The 26,292-nt window shown below is 43.7% G+C and overlaps 1 pseudogene; it reads left to right on the forward strand.

Moving 5' to 3' along the window:
- Positions 1 to 23,952, forward strand: part of LOC135521643 (MAM and LDL-receptor class A domain-containing protein 1-like) — a 61,196-nt pseudogene extending 37,244 nt beyond the window's left edge.
- Positions 23,953 to 26,292: the final 2,340 nt, after the last annotated feature.

A 26,292-nucleotide genomic window follows, 5' to 3' on the forward strand; every position in this document is an offset into this window, starting at 1 on the left:
AGTCCTCTTTTTAAAGTCCTCTCATCCGTAAAGATTGAAGGATATCATCAAATGAGCTATACATTTTAAATTGGATGAACTATAATAAACATGCTTTCTCAACTATGACAATTATATATTTTGATGTTTTGACTCGTCTCCAGTGTCAGTGATGATCCAATTATTGGTCCAGACAGTGTTTTTCATTTTTAAACCTGTCCTGACTTACCACAGCCCAACAATCTCACTAATGGAAAGAGCAAATCCTCTTACTTTTTTGCTCTATCTATTGTGGTGTCACAATATCCCAATTTCAAATCCAGCCAACTTGGATATTTAAGCTATTTGGACTTTAAGTTGCATTTTTACAGTGTAGGGAATAGGGTGCCATTGACATAATTTTGGAGGGGAAATGCCCCCTGTCCAGTGATAGGTTATGGTGTCAAAGGCACTGGCACTGCTTTACCGTTGTTTTGTTTACTGTTTACCAGTGCTGCTGCTACACACACACTTGTGTTGTATTTGTCTTCCTCTCTCATGTTGTATTTAAAAAGGTCTATTGATCGGCCTACGCTGAGTTCAAAGTGTAATTCAGTCTGACTGTCTGTCCCTCTTGACTGTATTTCCATTCATGCTCAACTGTAGATTGCCGACATTCCATTCAGGTACTGCCAAGCCAATAACCTCAAGGGCACCTCTCTTTCTCTGTTTCTCTGTCCCCCATTTCACAATTACAACAAAACACCAGCTCAGCCCTTTCTCAGATGCCGCTATGTTTAATGTTAGCATTTGTTTCGGCACACTGACATTTGACCGAACAAAACAACACAAACAACAAAGCCCTCTCACCCCCCCCCCCTCTCTCTTCACCCACCCCTCACATGATGCTCAGCTGACTGGGAATGTGCAGCCATCTGGCATTTTCTCTAACCTCCTTTCTCTCTCTGCCTCTCTCTGCCTCTGTCAGTCAGTTCGTCCATCAGCTTCTTGAAGCGTGGTTAGTCATTACTGTGCTGAATAGGAGAGAGGAGTGCTTCTGGAAACGTGGTTAGCCATTACTGTCCTGAATAGGAGAGAGGAGTGCTTCTGGAAGCGTCGTTAGTCATTACTGTGCTGAATAGGAGAGAGGAGTGCTTCTGGAAGCGTGGTTAGTCATTACTGTGCTGAATAGGAGAGAGGAGTGCTTCTGGAAGCGTGGTTAGTCATTACTGTGCTGAATAGGAGAGAGGAGTGCTTCTGGAAGCGTGGTTAGTCATTACTGTGCTGAATAGGAGAGAGGAGTGCTTCTGGAAACGTGGTTAGTCATTACTGTGCTGAATAGGAGAGAGGAGTGCTTCTGGAAGCGTGGTTAGTCATTACTGTGCTGAATAGGAGAGAGGAGTGCTTCTGGAAGCGTGGTTAGTCATTACTGTGCTGAATAGGAGAGAGGAGTGCTTCTGGAAGCGTGGTTAGTCATTACTGTCCTGAATAGGAGAGAGGAGTGCTTCTGGAAGCGTGGTTAGTCATTACTGTGCTGAATAGGAGAGAGGAGTGCTTCTGGAAGCGTGGTTAGTCATTACTGTGCTGAATAGGAGAGAGGAGTGCTTCTGGAAGCGTGGTTAGTCATTACTGTGCTGAATAGGAGAGAGGAGTGCTTCTGGAAACGTGGTTAGTCAATACTGTGCTGAATAGGAGAGAGGAGTGCTTCTGGAAACGTGGTTAGTCATTACTGTGCTGAATAGGAGAGAGGAGTGCTTCTGGAAACGTGGTTAGTCATTACTGTGCTGAATAGGAGAGAGGAGTGCTTCTGGAAGCGTGGTTAGTCATTACTGTGCTGAATAGGAGAGAGGAGTGCTTCTGGAAGCGTGGTTAGTCATTACTGTGCTGAATAGGAGAGAGGAGTGCTTCTGGAAACGTGGTTAGTCATTACTGTCCTGAATAGGAGAGAGGAGTGCTTCTGGAAACGTGGTTAGTCATTACTGTCCTGAATAGGAGAGAGGAGTGCTTCTGGAAGCGTGGTTAGTCATTACTGTGCTGAATAGGAGAGAGGAGTGCTTCTGAAAGCGTGGTTAGTCATTACTGTGCTGAATAGGAGAGAGGAGTGCTTCTGGAAGCGTGGTTAGTCATTACTGTGCTGAATAGGAGAGAGGAGTGCTTCTGGAAACGTGGTTAGTCATTACTGTGCTGAATAGGAGAGAGGAGTGCTTCTGGAAGCGTGGTTAGTCATTACTGTGCTGAATAGGAGAGAGGAGTGCTTCTGGAAGCGTGCTGCAGCAAGGGCAGCATAGAAAGCCATTGTCCGCTTGTTGTTGTCTCTTTGTAAAAGAACAATAGTCAGACTTTTTTTCAAATGGGGCTATCGTTGTTCCAATTATGTTAGCAATGGAGTGAAACTAAAAGGTCATTGTTTTATTTATGCCCTCGCTCCGAGACACCTGTGTAATGGAACTGATTTCTAACCCCAGAAGCGGATTAGAAATTAAACTTGGCTGTGTTGTACCTCTTAGCAAAATGAAACAGACCATAATTGGGTTTACCATTGCTGCATTAGTATAACTGTATAAAAGGCTTGAGGGTGATCTGGGGTGGTGGTCGAAGTCGCTGCCTCTGGAGCACATGTACAATGTACTGCTGCCAGCATGGTTTAGAATCCAGCATACTCTCCGATCTTTCACCTCTATCTCTATCCAATAAACATGAAAAGATACAGGAGGAGTATGGGGGAATAAATCACTTGAGCCGACAACGTTCAGAGAGACACCTGTTGCGTGTTCTTTACCCTATGGCCTGTTGCCACTCTGTACATTACAGGCAAGCACCATGTCCTTCTCTAACTGTTTTCACTATGTTCAGAGTTGGTTCTCTCACAACTCCAACCTGCCTCTGTACACACTGTCCCTCGTCTTCAACTGTGAGCCTAAGATACAGTGAAGAGGGTCCAATAAAAGATTCAACCCAAAGATTTTCTGGATTTCTTCTTTAATTTCTGTCCAGAATAATGTCATATCCTGGCACGTCCTTCATATCTAGGGATACGTCCCCAATGGCACCCTATTCCATATACTGTAGTACACTACATTTGACCAGGAACCATAGGAGAATAGGGTTCCATTTAGGACGTCACCTTGTAGTATCAGTATGCCGTAAGTGTCGATGCTTATCTGCCCACGGGGTGTCCTTTGACCGTTGTTCACCTCTAAAGGTCCCGGTCTTCGCTGCAGAAACTACTATGATATGAAGAGAAGAAAGCACTAGAAAGAGAACGCTACAGGGCTGCTTTTGATTGGAGCTCCCACTGTCTCAGTCTACAAGACAGCACGAGGAATATAAAACGAGAGCTCTTGGCCAGGTGTCAGTCAGTAAACTTTTAGGCGCTTTTTAACTGCCTCCAACAGTGGATCGTAAAGGTTAATCATTCCTTCAAATGTAAATCGCTTTCTGTGATGTGCATAACCAATTACAATCCATTTCAGCGTGCCCTAAATATTGACACGGCGATGATGGTCCGCTGCATTCTCCCATTGTCCCTCACTGCTTGATTAACTCTCTAAATAAAATACAAATAAGTCGATTGTAATGAATACGATGGGAGACAGAGTGCTAGTTTCAAGCGCAGGGCGCAGCAGGTGTTTACTAGCAAAGGACCACAGGAGGAGGCAGGTAGCTGGGTCCAGGGACAGGCAGAAGGTCGTACACAGGGTCTCCAAAAAGGTAACAGTACAGGCAGGGAAAAGGCTAATAACGTAGTCAGGGAGGTCAGATGAGAGGTTGACGACAGGAAATCTGATAGGCAAAAGTACAGGCGGGGAATAGGAAAAAAGGCATCGTTAGTGAGGAGGGCCAACAACTACGATACACAGGAGGTCTAGTATGGAAATTAACAGAGCTCAGAATAGAATGTGGGGAAAAAAAGCTATACCTCACATTGATGGGGTGCAAAGAACTGAACGAAATAGTGTGTGTAAATGACATGCAGGTGTGTGAACAGGTGATCAGAATTCAGGCGATTAGGACCTGAAGAGTTTAGCTGCGTTCAGGGATCTATGTGTTCGAGAGTGTGAGTCGGGAGCAGACGTTACGTCGATATACAGTATCTTCAGCCATTCCTTAATTAACGTGATTTTGAGGTTATTGCCGTGGTCTACCATTTGTGTTTTTTTCAGAGGGTCCCACAAATGAGGCCTGACAGAGTGATTGAGTGGCGGGGTAAGGGTCTTTACAGGACAGTTTATTCAGCTGTGCTTTTATTAGACATTCAATTAGATTACTGGTCAAATATCAATCAATCTAGATCAATAAGACAGATGCCACTATGTGCAGCTAATTCGGTAGACCTGTTGTTGTCCAATGGAATAAGGATACCATCATTGAGAATTACTTCCTATGTAGTCAGGAATCGTTTCCTGACAGGACTTATCTAACAAGATTATACAGTTTTTTTTTAGCTGCTCGAAGACAATGAAGTCAATAGAAGATGTGTTTTTGTTTCGTCAATGTAACACCACTCACAGATTAGGGGCTTTGCCCTAGTCGACCACAATGTGTCTGAAGTTTCCATCTCCAGTCAAACGAGCCGAAATGATAGACTCCCCAACCTCCCCAAGGCGGAAAAGCTAATAGTGAGCAGGCAACATTAAAATGGAAAGAAAAAGACAGAGCGGACCTTGTTCTCGTTTGTGGCTAACCATCGTTAGCATGTTTTACGGTGGCTGCTGTTGCTATGATTCTGCCACACAGTCATGGGGCCACATCCCAAGTGGCACCCTGTTCCCTACATAGTGCACTACTTTTGGCCAGAGCCCACGTGCCCCGAAGCACACCACCGTGACACTGCTGCCACTATATAGAGTATAGAGTGCTATTTGGGACTCAAGCTCCTGTTCTCCTTTAGCTAAGGAGCCAAGCAAGGCGAAATGCAGCGCTGACACTCACCAAGTACAACCCATTCCAAACAATAAGCAGACTCTGGAAAATTAACACTTACCGCTTGGCCTCAAAACCAGTAGTTTTTACTGCTGATGGTGTCAGAAGTTGGGACGCTCATGGAAACCCCCTGAAGGCCACCCTGAGTAGCAGGCGTATAGATTTTGGGAGTTACAGGGATTTATTTTTTTAGATGTAATTTAACTTCACCACACTTATTATTTCAAAGACTCCTCAGATTATTTCCAGCCCCGAGCGGAAGTTAATGGAATGAGTCACTGATCTCCCTGATGTCGAGGAAAGGAGAGCGAGCAAATAGGAGAAAGGCCAGTGTTATGATACAGGACATGAGAGACAAAGAGGAAGAGGTGAAACAAAAATAAAAACAGAGGGTGTCTGACCTATAACCTCACTGATCCATCCGTGTCTTCTTCCTTCTACCTGAGTTGTGGAACACAGCAATTAGGGCGGCCGACAGAGCAACTGGGACTGTCGTGTCTCAGCCATCGTGGGATGATTTAAGTACTTGAAAAGAGAAGTGATTTACAAAGCGATGAGAAAAAGGAAAAGGAGTGAGGGGGAGAAAAGAAGAAGTGCTCACTCATTAGCAGGGAACGATAGTGTCTTTGGGTTCAATGGGCAAGCAGGCATCTTGGCACCATGCGTTGGCCTGAGCAGCAACATTGATGAGGCCAAGATCCCATTATAAACTCGGCAAAAAAAAGAAACATCTCCTCATTGTCAACTGCGTTTATTTTCAAGCAAACTTAACGTGTAAATATTTGTATGAACATAACAGGATTCAACAACTGAGACATAAACTGAACAAGTTCCACAGACGTGACAACCAGAAATGGAATAATGTGTCCCTGGGAGGGGGGGGAGTAACAGTCAGTATCTTGTGCCACCAACTACATTAAGTACTGCAGTGCATCTCCTCCTCGTGGACTGCACCAGATTTGCCCATTCTTGCTGTGAGATGCTACCCCACTCTTCCACCAAGGCACCTGCAAGTTCCCGGACATGTCTGGGGGGAATGGCCCTAGACACCACCCTCCGATCCAACAGGTCCCAGACGTGCTCAGTGGGATTGAGATCCGGGCTCTTCGCTGGCCATTGCAGAACACTGATGTTCCTGTCTTTTAGGAAATCACGCACAGAACGAGCAGTATGGCTGGTGGCATTGTCATGCTGGAGGGTCATGTCAGGATGAGCCTGCAGGAAGGGTACCACATGGTGGAGGAGGATGTCTTCTCTGTAACGAATAGCGTTGAGATTGCCTGCAATGACAACAAGCTTCGTCCGATGATGCTGTGACACACCTCCCCAGACCATGACGGACCCTCCACCTCCAAATCGATCCCACTCCAGACTACAGGCCTCGGTGTAACGCTCATTCCTTCAACACTAAACGTGAACCCAACCATCACCCCTGGTGAGACAAAACCGCAACTCGTCAGTGAAGTGCACTTTTTGCCAGCCCTATCTGGTCCAGCGACGGTGAGTTTGTGCCCATAGGCGACGTTGTTGCCGGTGATGTCTGGTGAGGACCTGCCTTAAAACAGGCCTACAAGCCCCCAGTCCAGCCTCTACCAGCCTATTGCGGACAGTCTGAACACGATGGAGGGATTGTGCACTCCTGGTGTAACTCGGGCAGTTGTTGTTGCCATCATGTACCTGTCCCGCAGATGTGAGGTTCAGATGTACCGATCCTGTGCAGGTGTTGTTACACGTGGTCTGCCACTGCGAGGACGATCAGCTGTCCGTCCTGTCTCCCTGTAGAGCTGTCTTAGGCGTCTCACAGTACAGACATTGCAATTGATTGCCCTTTCATTGTTTATGGTTCATTGAAGAAGCATGGGAAACAGTGTTTAAACTCTTTACAATGAAGATCTGTGAAGTTATTTGGATTTTTACAAATTATCTTCCTGAAAAAGAGCTGCTTCTTTAAAAATAAAATGTACTTATTATTTTATTGTTAGTAATTACGGGCTTGGGAGAGACGAAGGTTGAAACACAACCCAACCAAGCCGCACTGCTTCTTAACACAGCGCGCATCCAACCCGGAAGCCAGCCGCACCAATGTGCCGGAGGAAACACCGAGCGACCATGGTTAGCGTGCACCGCGCCCGGCCCGCCACTGGTGCGCAATGAGACAAGGATATCCCTACCAGCCAAACCCTCACAACGCTAGGCCAAGTGTCTGTCGCCCCATGGACCTCCCGGTTGCAGCATGCTGCGACAGAGCCTGGGCGCGAACCCAGAGTCTCTGGTGGTACAGCTAGCGCTGCGATGCAGAGCTCCTCGACCACTGCGTCACCCAGGAGGCCCGACTGTTTCTTTTTTTGCTCAGTTTAGGTAGGCGACTGAGTGAAGTCACTCCTGGTATTAGAAAGCATATCAGCTTTATGGCCTAAATACTGTCTGTCCAATTTCTAATGTTTTATGGTTGAATATAATTCAAACTAACTGATGCTTATTTTGGATGTGTTTGCATGACTGCATGTTGGAAATGTGTACATTTACATTTTAGTCATTTAGCAGACACTCTTATCCAAAGCGATGTACATGAGCAAATAGGCTTAAGAGCCCTACTTAAGGGCACATCTGCAGATTTTTTCGACTGTTCGGCCCTTAAGGTTACTGGCCCAACACTCTTAGCCACTAGGCTACCGTACAGGGGTGAGTTTCCCAAAAACGTATACAGATCATCTTTAGCACTAAAATGATCTAACATCCAAAGGACAAGGGGTTTGATCTTAATACTAATGATTATATTTAAGTTTTTGGGGGCACTCATCCCAGTACTATAAATAATGTGCATCTAGGGTGAAATCTCCCCTAGGTACAGATCTAGGATCAGCTTTCCCTCCACCAATCCTAAACATGATTTACCTGTGTTTTATACAGTATGTATATAATACATATACAGTGGCTTGTGAAAGTATTCACCCCCTTGGCATTTTTCATATTTTGTTCCCTTACAACCTGGAATTAAAATGCATTTTTTGGGGGGGTTTTATCATTTGATTTACACAACATGCCTACCACTTTGAAGATGCAAAATAAAATATTTTTTATTGTGAAACAAACAAGAAATAAGACAAAGTCCATACTTTGTTGAGCCACCTTTTGCAGAAATTACAGCTGTTAGTCTCTTGGGGTATGTCTCTATAAGCTTGGCACATCTAGCCACTGGGATTTTTGCCCATTCTTCAAGGCAAAACTGCTCCAGCTCCTTCAAGTTGGATGGGTTCAGCTGGTGTTCAGCAATCTTTAAGTCGTACCACAGATTCTCAATTGGATTGAGGTCTGGGCTTTGACTAGGCCATTCCAAGACATTTAAATGTTTCCCCTTAAACCACTCCAGTGTTGCTTTAGCAGTATACTTAGGGTCATTATCCTGCTGGAAGGTGAACCTCTATCCCAGTCTCAAATCTCTGGAGGACTGAAACATGTTTCCCTCAAGAATTTCCCTGTATTTAGCGCCATCCATCATTCCTTCAATTCTGAGCAGTATCCCAGTCCCTGCCAATGAAAAACATCCCCACAGCATGATGCTGCTACCACCGTGCGTCACTGTGGGATTGGTGTTCTCGGGGGGGTCGAGAGGTGTTGGGTTTGCGCCAGACATAGCGTTTTCCTTGATGGCCAAAAAGCTACATTTTAGTCTCATCTGAACAGAGTATCTTATTCCATATGTTTAGGGAGTCTCCCACATTCCTTTTGGCGAACACTAAACATGTTTGCTTATTCTTTTCTTTAAGCAATGGCTTTTTTTATGGCCACTCTTCCATAAAGCCCAGCTCTGTGGAGTGTACGGCTTAAAGTGGTCTTACAGACAGATACTCCAATCTCTGCTGTGGAGCTTTGCAGCTCCTTCAGGGTTATCTTTGGTCTCTTTGTTGCCTCTGATTAATGCCCTCCTTGCCTGGTCCGTGAGTTTTGGTTGGCGGCCCTCTCTTGGAAAGTTTTGTTGTGGTGTCACATTATTTCCAATTTTTAATAATGGATTTAATGGTGCTCTGTTGGATGTTAAAAATTTCTGATATTTTTTTATAACCCAACAATGATCTGTACTTCTCCACAACTTTGTCCCTGACCTCTTTGGAGAGCTCTTTGGTCTTCATGGTGCCACTTGCTTGGTGGTGTTGCAGACTCTGGGGTCTTTCAGAACAGGTGTATATATACTGAGATCATGTGACACTTAGATTGCACACAGGTGGACTTTATGTAACTAATTATGTGACTTCTGAAGGTAATTGGTTGCACCATATCTTATTTAGGGGCTTCATGGAAAAGGGGGTGAATACATATGCACGCACCAATTTTCATTTTTTTATATATGTATTTTTTTCACTCCACCAATTTGGACTATTTTGTCTGTTCATTACATGAAATCAAATTAAAAATCTGAATTAAATTACAAGTTGTAATGCAACAAAATAGGAAAAATGGGGATGAATACTTTTGCAAGGCACTATATCCTCCTTGCTGTTTTTCCTATATATATACAGTGCCTTGCGAAAGTATTCGGCCCCCTTGAATTTTGCGACCTTTTGCCACATTTCAGGCTTAAAAAATAAAGATTTAAAACTGTATTTTTTGTGAAGAATCAACAACAAGTGGGACACAATCATGAAGTGGAACGACATTTATTGGATATTAACTTTTTTAACAAATCAAAAACTGAAAAATTGGGCGTGCAAAATTATTCAGCCCCCTTAACTTAATACTTTGTTGCGCCACCTTTTGCTGCGATTACAGCTGTAAGTCGCTTGGGGTATGTCTCTATCAGTTTTGCACATCGAGAGACTGACATTTTTTCCCATTCCTCCTTGCAAAACAGCTCGAGCTCAGTGAGGTTGGATGGAGAGCATTTGTGAACAGCAGTTTTCAGTTCTTTCCACAGATTCTCGATTGGATTCAGGTCTGGACTTTGACTTGGCCATTCTAACACCTGGATATGTTTATTTTTGTACCATTCCATTGTAGATTTTACTTTATGTTTTGGATCATTTTCTTGTTGGAAGACAAATCTCCGTCCCAGTCTCAGGTCTTTTGCAGACTCCATCAGGTTTTCTTCCAGAATGGTCCTGTATTTGGCTCCATCCATCTTCCCATCAATTTTAACCATCTTTCCTGTCCCTGCTGAAGAAAAGCAGGCCCAAACCATGATGCTGCCACCACCATGTTTGACAGTGGGGATGGTATGGTCAGGGTGATGAGCTGTGTTGCTTTTACGCCAAACATAACGTTTTGCATTGTTGCCAAAAAGTTCAATTTTGGTTTCATCTGACCAGAGCACCTTCTTCCACATGTTTGGTGTGTCTCCCAGGTGGCTTGTGGCAAACTTTAAACAACACTTTTTATGGATATCTTTAAGAATTGGCTTTCTTCTTGCCACTCTTCCATAAAGGCCAGATTTGTGCAATATACGACTGATTGTTGTCCTATGGACAGAGTCTCCCACCTCAGCTGTAGATCTCTGCAGTTCATCCAGAGTGATCATGGGCCTCTTGGCTGCATCTCTGATCAGTCTTCTCCTTGTATGAGCTGAAAGTTTAGAGGGACGGCCAGGTCTTGGTAGATTTGCAGTGGTCTGATACTCCTTCCATTTCAATATTATCGCTTGCACAGTGCTCCTTGGGATGTTTAAAGCTTGGGAAATCTTTTTGTATCCAAATCCGGCTTTGAACTTCTTCACAACAGTATCTCGGACCTGCCTGGTGTGTTCCTTGTTCTTCATGATGCTCTCTGCGCTTTTAAGGACCTCTGAGACTATCACAGTGCAGGTGCATTTATACGGAGACTTGATTACACACAGGTGGATTGTATTTATCATCATTAGTCATTTACGTCAACATTAGATCATTCAGAGATCCTCACTGAACTTCTGGAGAGAGTTTGCTGCACTGAAAGTAAAGGGGCTGAATAATTTTGCACGCCCAATTTTTCAGTTTTTGATTTGTTAAAAAAGTTTGAAATATCCAATAAATGTCGTTCCACTTCATGATTGTGTCCCACTTGTTGTTGATTCTTCACAAAAAAATACAGTTTTATATCTTTATGTTTGAAGCCTGAAATGTGGCAAAAGGTCGCAAAGTTCAAGGGGGCCGAATACTTTCGCAAGGCACTGTATATACACACAGACTTTCCACACTATGAGGTTGTAATATTACTGTTAAAATAATGCCTTTGATAATGCCCTTTTAGTGTAAGAGCTGTTTGAAAAGACCACCTGAATTTTCAGCCTGTATTGGTGGGATGGAGCTGCAAATGAGTTAATAGACCACTAAGAAATAAAGTTCCAAACCTCGTCGCCAATAACAGATTTCAGTTTTCCCCTCCCCACTGAGACCACTCCCAGACCACTCCTACCTAACAACATTCATGCTTGAGAAATTGCCCTTAGCTAAGAAGCTATTTCTGTTTCTTTTTTTAAATCCCAGTAATGTACTTATTGTTAACCAGAGATGGTTACCCAGAAATTAAATGGCTGCATTGGACTTTTAACCATTAGTGTGGAAAATACGAAACTAACCAAAGTTCAGCATCTAGGAGCAACTTCACCCTACACCGAATGTATGCATTTCGAAGCTGTGAGAGAGATAATCTAAAAGAAACCTGGTCAGGAGTTCTGAGTTGACTTTTTTTATTTATTTAACCCTTATTTTACCAGGTCATATTACGAGCTGACCTCGTGTCTGGTCATCAAAACACTCCATCTCTGGGTTACCACAGAGAAGTGAAAGAAATTTACCAAAATTAACATCCTCACCAACAGTTTCCTCATATACTCATTTCAAGTCCTGGCTGCACTTGAGCAATAGTTCGATCCCTGCTCAGGGCAGAACAGAAAGCACTCTGTAACACATGCAGTACTACAAAACGAGTCAGACTCTGGGTAAGAGCCCATCACTGCTGTAGGTGGTGCAGTGTATACATTGCCTCACAATCCATGGTAAGGTGCATTTCTCAAAGCTAAAGTGAAATTCATGCACCCCTCCCCTCAGCTCCAGGACTCTTACCTGTCACAGACACTTACAGAGCCTGGCACAGATCATGAGCCCCATTCTCTTAATGCAGCCTTTCAGAGATAAATCCCCTTAGCACTGCTATACTCTCTTTGTTGGCAGTCACTCAGCCAGCCCATATACCTGGTGCGCAGCACAGTTCGATGTGGGAGTATAGATCAGCGATGTACATCGAAGTGAAAACATATAAGTGAAAAATCTGTCGACGTGCCCTTGAGCAAAGGCAATTAACCCCAATTGTTCCCGTAAGTTGCTCTGGATAAGAGCGTCTGCTAAACGACTCAAATGTAAATGTAATATATAGAAAGGATGACTTGCAGGCTACAATACAGCTTGAAAATGATGTATGTTTCACTTCAAATCATTTAACTGTTGCCTAATGACTCATATGAAGAGCCTACTATAAACGGCTGTGTGGGGAATCATGACCCACCTAAATTATTATTTCCATATACCGGTAAGCCTCCCAAATCACATGTAAAAGGAGCCCTTTATGAAACTAAAATGATTTGTTCTCCATTAAGCTTTTCCATGACTGCAGTAGCCTACAGTCGCACAAGCCCTCAGAATTCCCATGGTGAAAATGTCTTAATTGGAAAATATTCTGTGGTCCAACTTGTCCTTCCTGAATAGAATCCGAGCCAAGTACATGGGGAGAAAAACACTGAGAGTTCTAAGACATGGAGCTCTGCCATTTTAGACCAAAAGACTCACATGAGGCGTCTGGCAAAGGCATGAAACAAGGCTTTCCAACCCTGCTGCCAGACACAAGTTACTGTAATAATGGCTGCATGTTTAAAAAAAGAAAGAAGGTGAAATGACAAACTCCTGAGGAATACAACCTTGTCCCCTTGATTAGAGCACAACAGCTGCTGAGATTGAAACAAGTCCTGCTGAGCCTGAGGCTGTCCTTATATGGGCACCGTAAAGGTCTATGTTTTATGGTGATCTGTATTTTTACCTTGAAAGAATAGCCTAAATGTTATTGAATGATTTCCTCATGATTTCCTGTCCTTTTTATTGGCCACTTGTTCCCCAAAAGATGGCGCCATTACCGTCCAATCAGGTCCTACCTGTACCACCAAACAATAGAGTTGTGCATGGTTGGCTTAATCTCGACTGTTATGACTAAATATGTTGACACAAAATAATGATAGAAATGCATTTAAGTATTTATGAAAATACCCCATTTTAAACAATCCAATGTCAGAACATTAGGCTCGGTCATTAGGAGCGTGCAATGTGAGCGAGCAAGCACAACCCTTCTTCTTTGATGGGGTTTAACGGCGGTTGGCGTCCAATGTTAATGGTGCATTACCGCCACCAGCTGGACAGGGTATTGAATAAGAAACCAAAAAAATATTCGCAGGGAAGGGGGAAAACGACATCTACAAAGGAAAACATGTCAACTAAGAAAACCCATCCCACTTCTTCAGTCACAATCCACTCCAAAATGCATCCCTACACTGGCTCAGGGGCCAGTGATGGAGGTACATTCACCAACAGGATTTTTTTTGCACGTCCTCGACTGTGAAATCACAAAGACGCCAAAAAAGGTTCAGCGGCATTCACAATGATTACATTTTCTTAGACTTCTTCTCCTCTTTATGACCATTGCAATAAGTAATACAAAGTCCACCTTTTTAACATGTAGCATTTCACTATCCTCAGTTGATGAGAAAGCTTCACTGGTCGTGGTGACTCTGCTAACATTGCTTCTTCCACACCAATCGTTCCTTCCAACCTTCTCACCGCCTACAGATGGGAGACACACTAGACACTCCTTACCCTTGCCACCTCATTCTCCTTCACCCTAACAGGGCACTCCTTACCCTTGCCACCTCATTCTCCTTTACCCTAACAGGGCACTCCTTACCCTTACCACCTCATTCTCCTTTACTCTAACAGGGCACTCCTTACCCTTGCCACCTCATTCTCCTTTACCCTAACAGGGCACTCCTTACCCTTACCACCTCATTCTCCTTTACCCTAACATGGCACTCCTTACCCTTGCCACCTCATTCTCCTTTACCCTAACAGGGCACTCCTTACCCTTGCCACCTCATTCTCCTTTACCCTAACAGGGCACTCCTTACCCTTGCCACCTCATTCTCCTTCACCCTAACAGGGCACTCCTTACCCTTACCACCTCATTCTCCTTTACCCTAACAGGGCACTCCTTACCCTTACCACCTCATTCTCCTTTACCCTAACAGGGCACTCCTTACCCTTGCCACCTCATTCTCCTTCACCCTAACAGGGCACTCCTTACCCTTGCCACCTCATTCTCCTCCACCCTAACAGGGCACTCCTTACCCTTACCACCTCATTCTCCTTTACCCTAACAGGGCACTCCTTACCCTTGCCACCTCATTCTCCTTCACCCTAACAGGGCACTCCTTACCCTTACCACCTCATTCTCCTTTACCCTAACAGAGCACTCCTTACCCTTACCACCTCATTCTCCTTTACCCTAACAGGGCACTCCTTACCCTTACCACCTCATTCTCCTTTACCCTAACAGAGCAGTCCAGGAATTCAGGCGCATGTTCACCTCCACAGTTGCAGCATTTCCCTTCATCTGGCATACGACACTCTTCCCTTCTGCACACACTTAACACATGACCAAATATTTTACATTTATGACACTGAAGGGGCTTGTGCACAAAAAGCTCTCACCTCACAGGGTATGTCACAAATCCTAACTTTATATGAGAAGGGAGTGTTACGGTGCCTCCTAACGGAGGGAGGTGCAGGAATCAGGAGCAGGAGAGCAAAGCAATCCCAGTGGCAAAAGTTTAATGAGCAGTCCCAACACAACTACAACATGGGACTAAAACTCGCCCAAAACGAGATTGCCACACACACAGGGACTAAAGCAAGACACACACGGAGGAGAAACCTCTACTACTAAACGCCATACCAAAACGGCACAACTGCACGAGAGAAAAGAAACCCTGTGGTGCAGACACGCACCCCTAAATAACGTGACCACAGAAAACAGTCCCGCACAAAGACTCACAGGCAGCGGAGGTAAATATACCCACCGAAATCAACTAACAAGACACAGGTGTAAACAAAAAAGTAAAAATGGATCGGTGGCAGCTAGTAGGCCGGCGACGACGACCGCTGAGCACCGCCCGAACAGAGAGAGGAGCCACCCTCGGTGGAAGTCGTGACAGGGAGAGACTCTTCATCAAAGAACAGTAGCATGGATGAAGTGAATTTATTTTCTCCATCCAGCATACAGAGTCGACATGCACCAACCACTCCATTGATGTCTTCAGTTATATCCTCTTTATTTCTTGCTCCACCCCAGAAATAACCCCCTTGATAGGCGCCCTACTACAAAAATCCATACAGAAACATTCCGCTCCGATATCCTTTTGAGTCTTAAAACACACTTCTTCTGCAGACACACAAAACATCAAAATAAGACCACTTCTTGTGACTCTCACCGACTCCACAAGTTTCCTCCAACACGTTCCAGATTTTCCTGGGGACGTTAAACGGTTTTCCCAAGTAGCATTGATCCAAATTAAAAACGAGTCTGGAGGTTGCCTATTTTCCAACACCGCTTTACTTCTCTCGCTTACCTTTTTCCTCGCCACTGTAACCCACTCATTCTCACTTTCTGTACCATGAGCTTCACCCGACACACTAGCAGTTTCAAACCAATCCTCAGTTTCCGCCATCTTATTCTTCTTCTTCTTCCACCCAAGCACAACTCACCGGGCACAGACATTAATCAGAGACGAATAGATGAAGCAAGAGGGGTAAAGTCGGCTGCGTGCTTTCCAACCGAAACAGTTCGATACAGTTTGTGCATATATTAGGATGACATTATGTGACGTTTTTGTTCATTTTTGTAGTTTGGTTATGGTTTTGTCTGCTGTTCGGGCATACCAATTATTTTTTTTTACGTTTGGAAGCTGAAGTCTACACCCATTCGTCCATGATTGGTCAACTGCAGGGGTGACACGAGTTCTGCTTCTTGTCGATTCAGCCTGAAACTCAGTGTGGATTCAACATGGCGAACAACAACTTCGAGCATCGATCGACCGAGGAGGTACAAAAGTACCTTCACTAACTAGCTATGCATTATATAAAGACCAGAATATGAATTCCAATTAATTGAGGGAGATTGCGGAGATGCTGGGGTCCAGGTTTGTGTGGGGTAGGTTTTGTGACAAGTTCATCAAGGCAAAGAAAAGAAACAAGGGCCGCAGTGGACATGCCGGTGGAAAGGCTACTCAAGAAATGTTGCTGCTGGCTTGTTCAGCACGTGAAGCATTGGAAGACTGAAAGCAACACGCTGTCTTCACGAAAGGATGGGGTATATTTATTTTCTATTGTAGTCGATGAAAAGACTAGCAATGTTTGCTAACAGTAGCTAGCCAGCTAGCGCTTGCTACTAAGCTAACTAGTGGCTAGCTAGCCTAGCAGCATACTCGTGCAGGGAAAGCAAGCCAACCAACTAAACTCTTTACAACTTTTGATCAAATATAATTTTGTAATAGAAAGAAAATCATATGCTCCCACATTGGTAGCACCAAAGTCAAAGTTTGATAACAAGGTCCAGCTAGTAAAAATGTTTCAAACGTTTTATTCCTTAGACACTTGTTATTTACATGTCTGTTCATAACATACACTGTTGTACTATTGTTCAGAAACATTTCTAATCAGAAAGATTTGTAATTACACTCTGACACTTACCTTTTTACTTTGTAGACACTTTCACATGTCGGTTCTCAGCAGAAACTTTTGTAATGTGTTTCAATTTCAGATGCACGAATAAAGGTTTATTTGTTTGCTGAGAAAGCTCTGTTGGCATTTCTTCATCTCAATACACGGTTTCAATGCATTATATTTTACAGAAGATCGGTGTGCCTCAGACATTACAGGCTTTCTTCTACTTGTTGATTCAACCAGTGTATGCCCAGTGGGGTGTAGTGTATATATACATACAGTATGATAGCAAGGGAGCTAGATCTGCACAAGGCTCTAGGCTTAATGTACATTCCTGGTAATACACTCATGTCCCCAGTGGACCGTCTCGTAGGCTACATAAAGCATCCTCCATTCAGGGTGCAAAGACTTAATTTCCCTTCTTAAAACCTCTTATGGATAGGGGAGACGCTAGCGTCTCAACTGGCCAATTGCCAGGGGAAATGCAGAGTGCGAGATTCAAATAAAATGCTATAAAATTCAAACTTTCATTAAATCACACATGTAAGATTCTCAATTAAAGCTACACTCGTTGTGAATCCAGCCAACATGTCAGATTTTAAAAATGCTTTTCGGCGAAAGCATAAGAAGCTATTATCTGATAGCCTGCACCCATCTGCACCAGCAGTAATTAAAGGAGCTAGCATAGCAGGCGCTACACAAAACACTGAAGTAAAATATAAAATATGCATTACCTTTGACGAGCTTCTTTTGTTGGCACTCCAATATGTCCCATAAACATCACAATTGGTCCTTTTGTTCGATTAATTCCGTCCATATATATCGAAAATGTCCATTTATAAAGCGCGTTTGATCCAGAAAAAGACAGCTTACAGAAACGCAACGTCACTACAAAATATTTCAAAAGTTGCCAATAAACTTTGCCAAAATATTTCAAAACTACTTTTGTAATACAACGTTAGGTGTTTTTAAACGTTAATAATCGATCAAATTGTAGACTGGGCAATCTGTGTTCAATACAGGAACAAAAAGAAACCAGCACAGCTTTTCACGTCTTGAGCAACTCACAAAAGTGTCCCCAGTTCCGAGTTGGCCTACTACTTCATAGCACAAAGAAATAACCTGAAACATATTTCAAAGACTGGCGACATCGTGTGGAAGCGGTAGGTACTGAAAATAGGTTCGTATTAAATATCCAATGGCAAAGACAATATAGTGAACAGAGAGGGGGAAAAATTATCTGAACAGTTAGTCCTCGGGGTTTTGCCTGCTACATACATTCTGTTATACTCACAGACATGATTCAAACAGTTTTAGAAATTTCAAATCTATCCAAATCTATGACTAATATGCATATCTTATACTCTTGGCATGAGTAGCAGGAAGTTGAAATTGGGCACGCTATTTATCCAAAAGACAAAATTCTGCCCCCTAGCTTTAATGGCGAGGAGTCGGGGGGGAAAACGGTGAAAATATGTGTATATCAGCATTCCTAATTTTTTGACAACTTCACAGACCTTTCAGGGGGTAGGTGCTCAAAATGAAAAAATGCCACCTCCTTAAAAAAAAGTACTATAAGAATTCATATTTCGAAATTCATAACATACCAAATGCATCTGTATTTTTTTATCATAGGTCTATTTATTTATGAAACAACACACTAACTCATCATCACAAATATTAAATAAGCTCGTTACAGTGCCCCCTAACGACATGATTGACATTGGGAAAAGAGGGTGGGCAATCAGCGGATCATTGATGTTGATGATTGATGAACATCTGTTGGTTAGCTAGCTTGATTTCATTTACTGATTGTGATTCACCTCTAGGTCTTTCTGTCTCTTTCTGCTGCTCATATCAGCTAACCAGACTGAATATTGACTTAATAGAACAATGAAACAGATATTTCAGTGGATGTATAAATGTGAACTATCCGGTTGGCATTTCCACTCACTGGTGGTGGTGAGAGGAAGCCCGGTGGCTGGTAGGGGGAGAAGATGGAGCGCAATGGATTTTGGCACATTCGGCTAATTTTCTCATCAATGAAACATTTCATCTCAATACAGTTGATTATTTCCAAAACTAGAATCGAACAGAGTGGACAAAGTTTTATAGAATTCACCGTTTGTCAAAGTTTTAAAAAATGGCTTTGTTTTGAAGGAGTGCTAGGGCGAATTAGGTTATTGTACATCACGCGAGCTCGTGCTTGGCTCTGCTCACCTCCTTGCTTGTTCTGCTCACTATGATTGATTAGCTCCCATTGGAAACGACAGGCTGTGATCTACCATGGGTTAGTAATAAACATCTTTGATATTGATGATGATGTAGTTTAAATCAAGTGTTGTTAAAGGTTATGCTGTTGTGGCAGTACTGTTATTTTAACTAGGTTGCTAGCAACACACACTCGACAGGTGGCCGCATCTCTCAAGCCATGCATGTTTGGATACAGGGCGTGCCCAATCTCCATACAAGGCAGACTGGGAAAAGGTGCAACATCCATACAAGGAAGATCAACAGGCACAACCAACAGACATGGTGGGGCGGGTTGGCGAACTTCACAATGACTTTAGGTTCCGAACAAAAATTACAAAATATTTCTAGGTTACAAAAAAAAATATTTTAGGGTAAATTATATCACCTCCCAAAAAGGCCTTTAATAAAAAAAGTCCTACAGGGATCCAACCCTTTCCTGCAGTAATTCAACCTTTTGTGAAGGAGTTTTGCAAGTGTCCTGCAGGAATCCTGAAGGATTGACAAAATCCTGCAGGGAAAGTCCCTGATGCTCATGCAGGAATCCTGCAAGAGTATGACTTGTCCTGCAGAAATGTAAAAAAAATCCTGCACAATCATGACAATTCCTACAGGATACTTGCAGGACCGAAACCTGCAGGATTTTGATATACATGCAGGATATGGCAATTCCTGCAGGACCAAGTAAATCCCAGCACGAATCCTGCAGGATTCGGTTCTGCAGATTCATGCTGGGATTTACTTGGATTGTCAATCATCATCATTTTGATATTCCTAGGGCCATATCGGATAGTCAAACTGCCGAAGGAGAAGATAAAGTGTGTTTGGAGGTGAGGGCACATCATTTGGTATATAGATAGCAATTCTTTTAAAATAAAAAAACACGTGTTTTAAACAATCCTTTACAATTTACAACAAGAACAGTCATGTGACATCTTGGTCACCATAGAAACAGTTGGCAGTTGAGGAAATGGCTGCCAGGCAGTTGGCTTCCGGAACCGACAGAGATGGCCGCCTCGCTTCACGTTCCTAGGAGACTATGCAGTATTTTGTTTTTTTACATGTTATTTATTATATTGGTACCCCAGGTAATCTTAGGTTTTATTACATATAGTCGGGAGGAACTACTGGATATAAGAGCAACGTCAACTCACCATCATTACAACCAGGAATACGACTTTCCCGAAGCGGATCCTGTGTTTTGCCCACCACCCAGGACAATGAATTGGATCCCAGCCGGCGATCCAATACAACAACGCCCTAAAAGGGGCAGACGAAGCGGTGAAGAAGGCACAGCAGCACCTCTTCAACCTCAGGAGGCTGAAGAAATTTGGCTTGTCACCAAAAGCAAAAGTTTTACAGATGCACAATCGAGAGCATCCTGTCGGGCTGTATCACCGCCTGGTACGGCAACTGCTCCGCCCACAACCTTAAGGCTCTCCAGAGGGTAGTGAGGTCTGCACAACGCATTACCGGGGGCAAACTACCTGCCCTCCAGGACACCTACACCACCCGATGTCACAGGAAGGCCATAAAGATAATCAAGGACAGCAACCACCCGAGCCACTGCCTATTCACCCTGCTATCATCCAGAAGGCGAGGTCAGTACAGGTGCATCAAAGCAGGGACCGAAAGACTGAAAAACAGCTTCTATCTCAAGGCCATCAGACTGTTAACAGCCACCACTAGCATTGAGTGGCTGCTGCCATACATGTAAAAAATTTATCAATAGCCACTTTAAACAGTGCCACTTTTTATAATGTTTACATATCCTACATTACTCATCTCATATGTATATACTGTACTCTTTACCACCTATTGCATCTTGCTATCTTTATGTAATACATGTATCACTAGCCACTTTAAGCAATGCCACTTAATATAATTACTCATCTCATATGTATATACCGTACTCGATACCATCTACTGCATCTTGCCTATGCCGTTCTGTACCAGCACTCATTCATATATCTTTATGTACATACTCTTCATCCCTTTACACTTGTGTGTATAAGGTAGCTGTTGTGAAATAGTTAGTTTAGTTTACTCGTTGGTTATTACTGCATTGTCGGAACACACGCATTAACATCTACTAACCATGTGTATGTGACAAATAACATTTGATTTAATTTGATTTGAAGTGCTTGATGTTTGTCACGTTGTCACACCTTGATCAGTTTCATCTGTCCTCGTTATTGTCTCCACCCCCTCCAGGTGTCGCTTGTTTTCCCCAGTGTATTTATCCCTGTGTTTCCTATCTCTCTGTACCAGTGTATTTATCCCCAGTGTATTTATCCCCATCCATGCCCATCCAATCCGGAAGCCAGCCGTACCAATGTGTCGGAGGAAACACCATACACCTAGCGACCTGGTCGGCGTGCACTGCGCCCGGCCCACCACAGGAGTCGCTAGTGCGCGATGACACAAGTATATCCCTGCCGGCCAAACCCTCCTTAACCCGGACGACTTGTGAGCAGCCCCATGAGCCTCCCGGTCTCAGCAGAGCCTGGACTCAAACCCAGAATCTCTGGTGGCACAGCTGGCACTGCGATGCAGTGCCTTAGCCCACTGTGCCACCCGGGAGGCCCTTCTGCTTTTTGTATTTTCCTTTTATTTGTCCTCCCGGTTTTGACCCTTGCCTGTTTCTGGACTTCGTACCCGTCTGCCTGACCATTCTGCCTGGCTTGACCACGAGCCTGTCTGCCACTCTATACCTCCTGGACTCTGATCTGGTTTTGACCTTTTTGCCTGTCCACAACAACTCTTGCCTACCCCCTTTGGATTAATAAACATTGTAAGACTCCAACCATCTGCCTCCTGTGTCTGCAACTGGGTCTCGTCTTGATACACATGATCTGTCATCTAAATAAGGAAGTGATTGCATTTGAATAGTAAAGAGGGTTTAAAACATTGGCTGTGTACCAAATTGCATACTTGCATTCTCCTGTTCTTTCAAAGGTGATTTTCCAAGAACACCTGAGAGAGCATACCGCTAAATTTGAAACTTACAGTACTTAAATAGACCTTGTGAGCAACTAGATTTGATTTAGTGCTAGCAATTCAGTGAACAACTATCCCCGAATGGAAATATTTAACATGAATAACAAGTAAATAAGTATCAGAATCGCTTTTCTCAGTACCTGTTAGTGAATTAAGCTGACACAACTAGAATTCTCCTCTCGCAAATTGCTTGTTCTGGAGCTACATCGTTGTGGACGTATGACAGGTAAGCTTTCATGCATTGTACAGAGGCTGAAGTGATTCTTTTTTTTAAATAGCTAAATTAGCAATAAGCAGGCTTGCAATTGTGATAAATTCATACAACTATAACACCCATGCATATTATTGAATGATACTGATGTTCGCTCTTGCTTGGTTTTCTATCACCTTATTCACTGATAACTAAATAATAGGCGATTATCACGCTTGCTCCCGCTCTCCCTCTCTGGCGCTTGAGGGCGCCAGGCTGCCCTTCATTTTGCACACCTGGCACCACAATTACGCACAGCTGTGCTATATTGGACTCACCTGGACTCCATTACCTTTTTTATTACCCCCTCTATATCTGTGTGCTCCTCTGTTTGTTGCCTGTGTTAGCAGGCACAAGAGGTCTTCTTGCCTCGGTGGACTCGACAGGTGCCCACCCCACGTCATGCTTCAGCCGGCCCATCAGGCTCCCTCGCCTCAGTGGGATTGCCAGGTTCCCATCCCTCAGCGGGCTCACCGGGCTCCAACGCCTCTGCCGGCTCGTCGGGCTTCTATGCCTCAGCCAACTTGTCCAGCTCCCTGCGTCAGCCGACCCGTCAGACTCGTCCAGGTGGGACGCTGGGTGGCGCACCTGGGGGGGTAATGTCACGCCTGCTCCCGCTCTCCCTCTCCGGTGCTTGAGGGCACCAGGCTGCCCTTCATTACGCACGCCTGTCACCATCATTACGCGCAGCTGCACTATATTGGACTCACCTGGACTCCATTACCCTGTTGATTACCCCCTCTATATCTGTGTGCTCCTCCGTTTGTTCCCTGTGTCAGCATTGGTGTCGTTATGTGTTCATGTCCAGACGCTGGCCTGTTCTACGTTCTCATCTCCAGCGTCGATCCATACAGCGATAGGATGCAATACAATGTGATTAGCAGGCCTAGACTACTTCATCCTAATGAAAGCTAAATGCATTGGATACAAAACAAACACGAACATGCCTTTCTCTCTCTGTGCAGGTGATTAGACAGATGAACTGCAGTCCCCTGAAGCGCAGGCCTTAACCAGAACCATGGTGAGACATCAATACTTGACATGCAGGTTGCTTCTCTTCTCTACTTCTAACATAGTGGCGTTGCACACTGCTGAATAATCTCCCGACTAAACTCCTGGGATAGGGTGGTTTTCCTGGTGGACGGGAGGCTCCTACGTTTTTACATATGTCTGGGTGATGGGGTGGGATGTGCTTCAACCTGACGAAAACAGAGCAGAAACATAAGGCCAAGGGAAGATAAATCAACCTCACTACTCAATAATGTCAGTGCTGGTTCAAGTTGCTACCTTTGTTCATGTGCATTTGTATTCAAAATTCATATTAAAGTATTTTGTAGAACATTTTAACATAATTTGGTGAATAAATAAACCTAATACTTACATTTTCACAAAGTTATTCCTTATTCCTCTGGGACATTTTCTCCCAAGCAGGGACTTCAGTCTGCAAATAATTCAGAAGTTTATGGAATTTTGGAACTTTCTCTCCGTTTTACTTTTAGTTGGCTTGAAACAGTTTTCCCACAACCATGTGAGTTCTCTTCTTTTCCCTCACAGCTTAGACTACAGGGAACACAGAAAACACACACCTGGCATTTCACTTTAATTCTTTATCTTGTGTTTCTAAGTGCATGAGAAAATAATAAATTTAGTAATGAATCTGTTTTGGATTATTTGTCTCATTTGCAGCTACATTAGTCCAGTGGTCTACTAGTTAAAGGTGAGTAGGTTGTTTTTTAATACTACAAAATATAATTAGCACTATTTCGTTGCTGTTTTTCATGTAACTCTCAGATGTTATACTCTGAACTCTGCCACTCTCATCTCTCTCCTCTCCTCCCCAGTTAAGACAGAGCCTGCAAACAACAGTGAGACTGACTAACACAGAAGGCAACACTGAACCGCCATGCAAGCGAAGGTAACATCATAACACAATTTCAGCCTCTCATTTCTCCTTTTAAAACAAAGCCTAACATACACGCATACTCACAGATGTTGTTGGTGTACCAGCCATGTTAAAATCAACTATCACCAAGTTTACCATTGCAGACAACTGTTTCCCTTCACACCAATACACATAAGCTGTTCATGTGATGTCACCATTACTCTCACTCCTGTTACAAATATGCTTTTACATATTTATTCAAAATCTCATGTTTTCTTTCTCCTAGGAATCATATTTTATGCTGTGCTGGTGAAATCGACAATCAAACACGTTAGCTGTTGCTTCATTGGATAATAAAGTTGCCAATTCAAACTGATATCTTGCGCAATCTGTCCATTTTTTTAAAGAATGTGGATTTTACTACATTAAATAATCTGAAGGATAATAGAGGAATACAGCAGGTTATCCTACAGGAAAATGGACCTGGAAATCTTGTCGAATTACCTGCAAGAATCTTACCTACAGGACATTGGGGCCAATTTGGTGTAGGACAATTCCTGCAGGTCGTTTTTCAGGAAAAAATCCTGCAGGATTTATTTGAGGACTATCTGCAGGATTCTTGCAAGGCTGTTTTCCTGAAGGACTAACTGCATGCTTCCTACAGGAATTGTCCTAAAGGCAAGTGGCCCCGAAAATCCTGTGGTATATCCTGCAGAATATATTATTCTGCATGATTCCTTCAGGATTGCTTTCATGAAGGACACCATGCATGATTCCTACAGGATCCTACAGGAAAGAGGCCCCGAAAAACCTGTGGGATATCCTGCAGGACATTTTTGTAAGGGGCACTGTGGAAACTGGAAGAGCAAAGGGGCATGTTCTCTGCCCAGGTAGATCCCTATCTGTGCATGTGCCTCTAGGCTGAATACGGTGAGCAATATTGTAAATATGAAAATGTAAAATGTAAAATGTTTTTGCGCCTTCTCACCATTAAAGATAGTTAATGAAGGCCCTTGCAGCCTGAATGGATGATGCTTTATGTACATGGGGGACACGAGTGTATTACCAGGGATGCACATCAAGCCGAGTCAATTGTGCAGATCTATCGGCTGCCCAGATCTATGGGCTGCCTAGACTACATACAGTGCATTGGGAAAATATTCATACCCCTTGACTTTTACCACATTTTGTTACGTTACAGCCATATTCTAAAATGTATTACATTTTTCCCCCTCATCAATCTACACACAATACCCCATGAAGGCAAAGTGAAAAACATTTTTTTTTTTGAATTTATTACAAATAAAAAACAGATTGATGAGTATTCAGACCCTTTGCTATGAGACTCGAAATTGAGCTCAGGTGCATCCTGTTTCCATTGATCGTCCTTGAGGTGTTTCTACAACTTGATTGGAGTCCATCTGTGGTAAATTCAATTGATTTGAGATGATTTGGAAAGGCACACACCTGTGTATGCAAGGTTCCACAGTTTACAGTGCGTGTCAGAGCAAAAACAAAGCCATGAGGTTGGATTAAATGTCCATAGAGCTCAGATACAGGATTGTGTCGAGGGTTACAAAAAAATGTCTGCAGCTTTGAAGGTCCCCAAAAACACAGTGGCCTCCATCATTCTTAAATAGAATAAGTTTGGAACCACCAAAACTGGCCGACCAAACTGAGCAATCACAGGAGAAGGGTCTTGGTCAGGGAGGTGACCAAGAAGCCGATGGTCACATTGACAGAGCTCTAGAGTTCCTCTGTTGAGATTGGTGAACCTTCCAGAAGGACAACTATCTCTGCAGTAGTCCACCAATCAGCCCTTTATGGTAGAGTGGCCAGACGGAAGCCACTCCTCAGTAAAAGGCACATGACAGCCTGCTTGGAGTTTGCCAAAAGGCACCTAAAGACTCTCAGACCATGCGAAGCAAGATTCTCTGGTCTGATGAAATCGAGATTGAACTCTTTGGCCTGAATGCCAAGCGTCACGTCTGGAGGAAACCTGGCACCATCCCTACGGTGAAGCATGGTGGTGGTAGCATCAGTGGCAGGGACTGGGAGACTAGTCAGGAACGAGGCAAAGATGAACAGAGCAAAGTACAGAGAGATCCTTGACGGAAATCTGCTCCAGGTTCACCTTCCAACAGGACAACGACCCTAATCACACAACCAAGACAATGCTGGAGTGTTGATAAGTCTCTGAATGTCATTGAGTGGCCCAGCCAAAGCCCGGACTTGAACCAGAACAAACATCTCTGGAGAGACCTGAAGATAATTGTGCAGAAACGCTCCCCATCCAACCAGAC

Source organism: Oncorhynchus masou, chromosome 30 (assembly GCF_036934945.1).
Source record: "Oncorhynchus masou masou isolate Uvic2021 chromosome 30, UVic_Omas_1.1, whole genome shotgun sequence".
Lineage (NCBI taxonomy): Eukaryota > Metazoa > Chordata > Actinopteri > Salmoniformes > Salmonidae > Oncorhynchus > Oncorhynchus masou.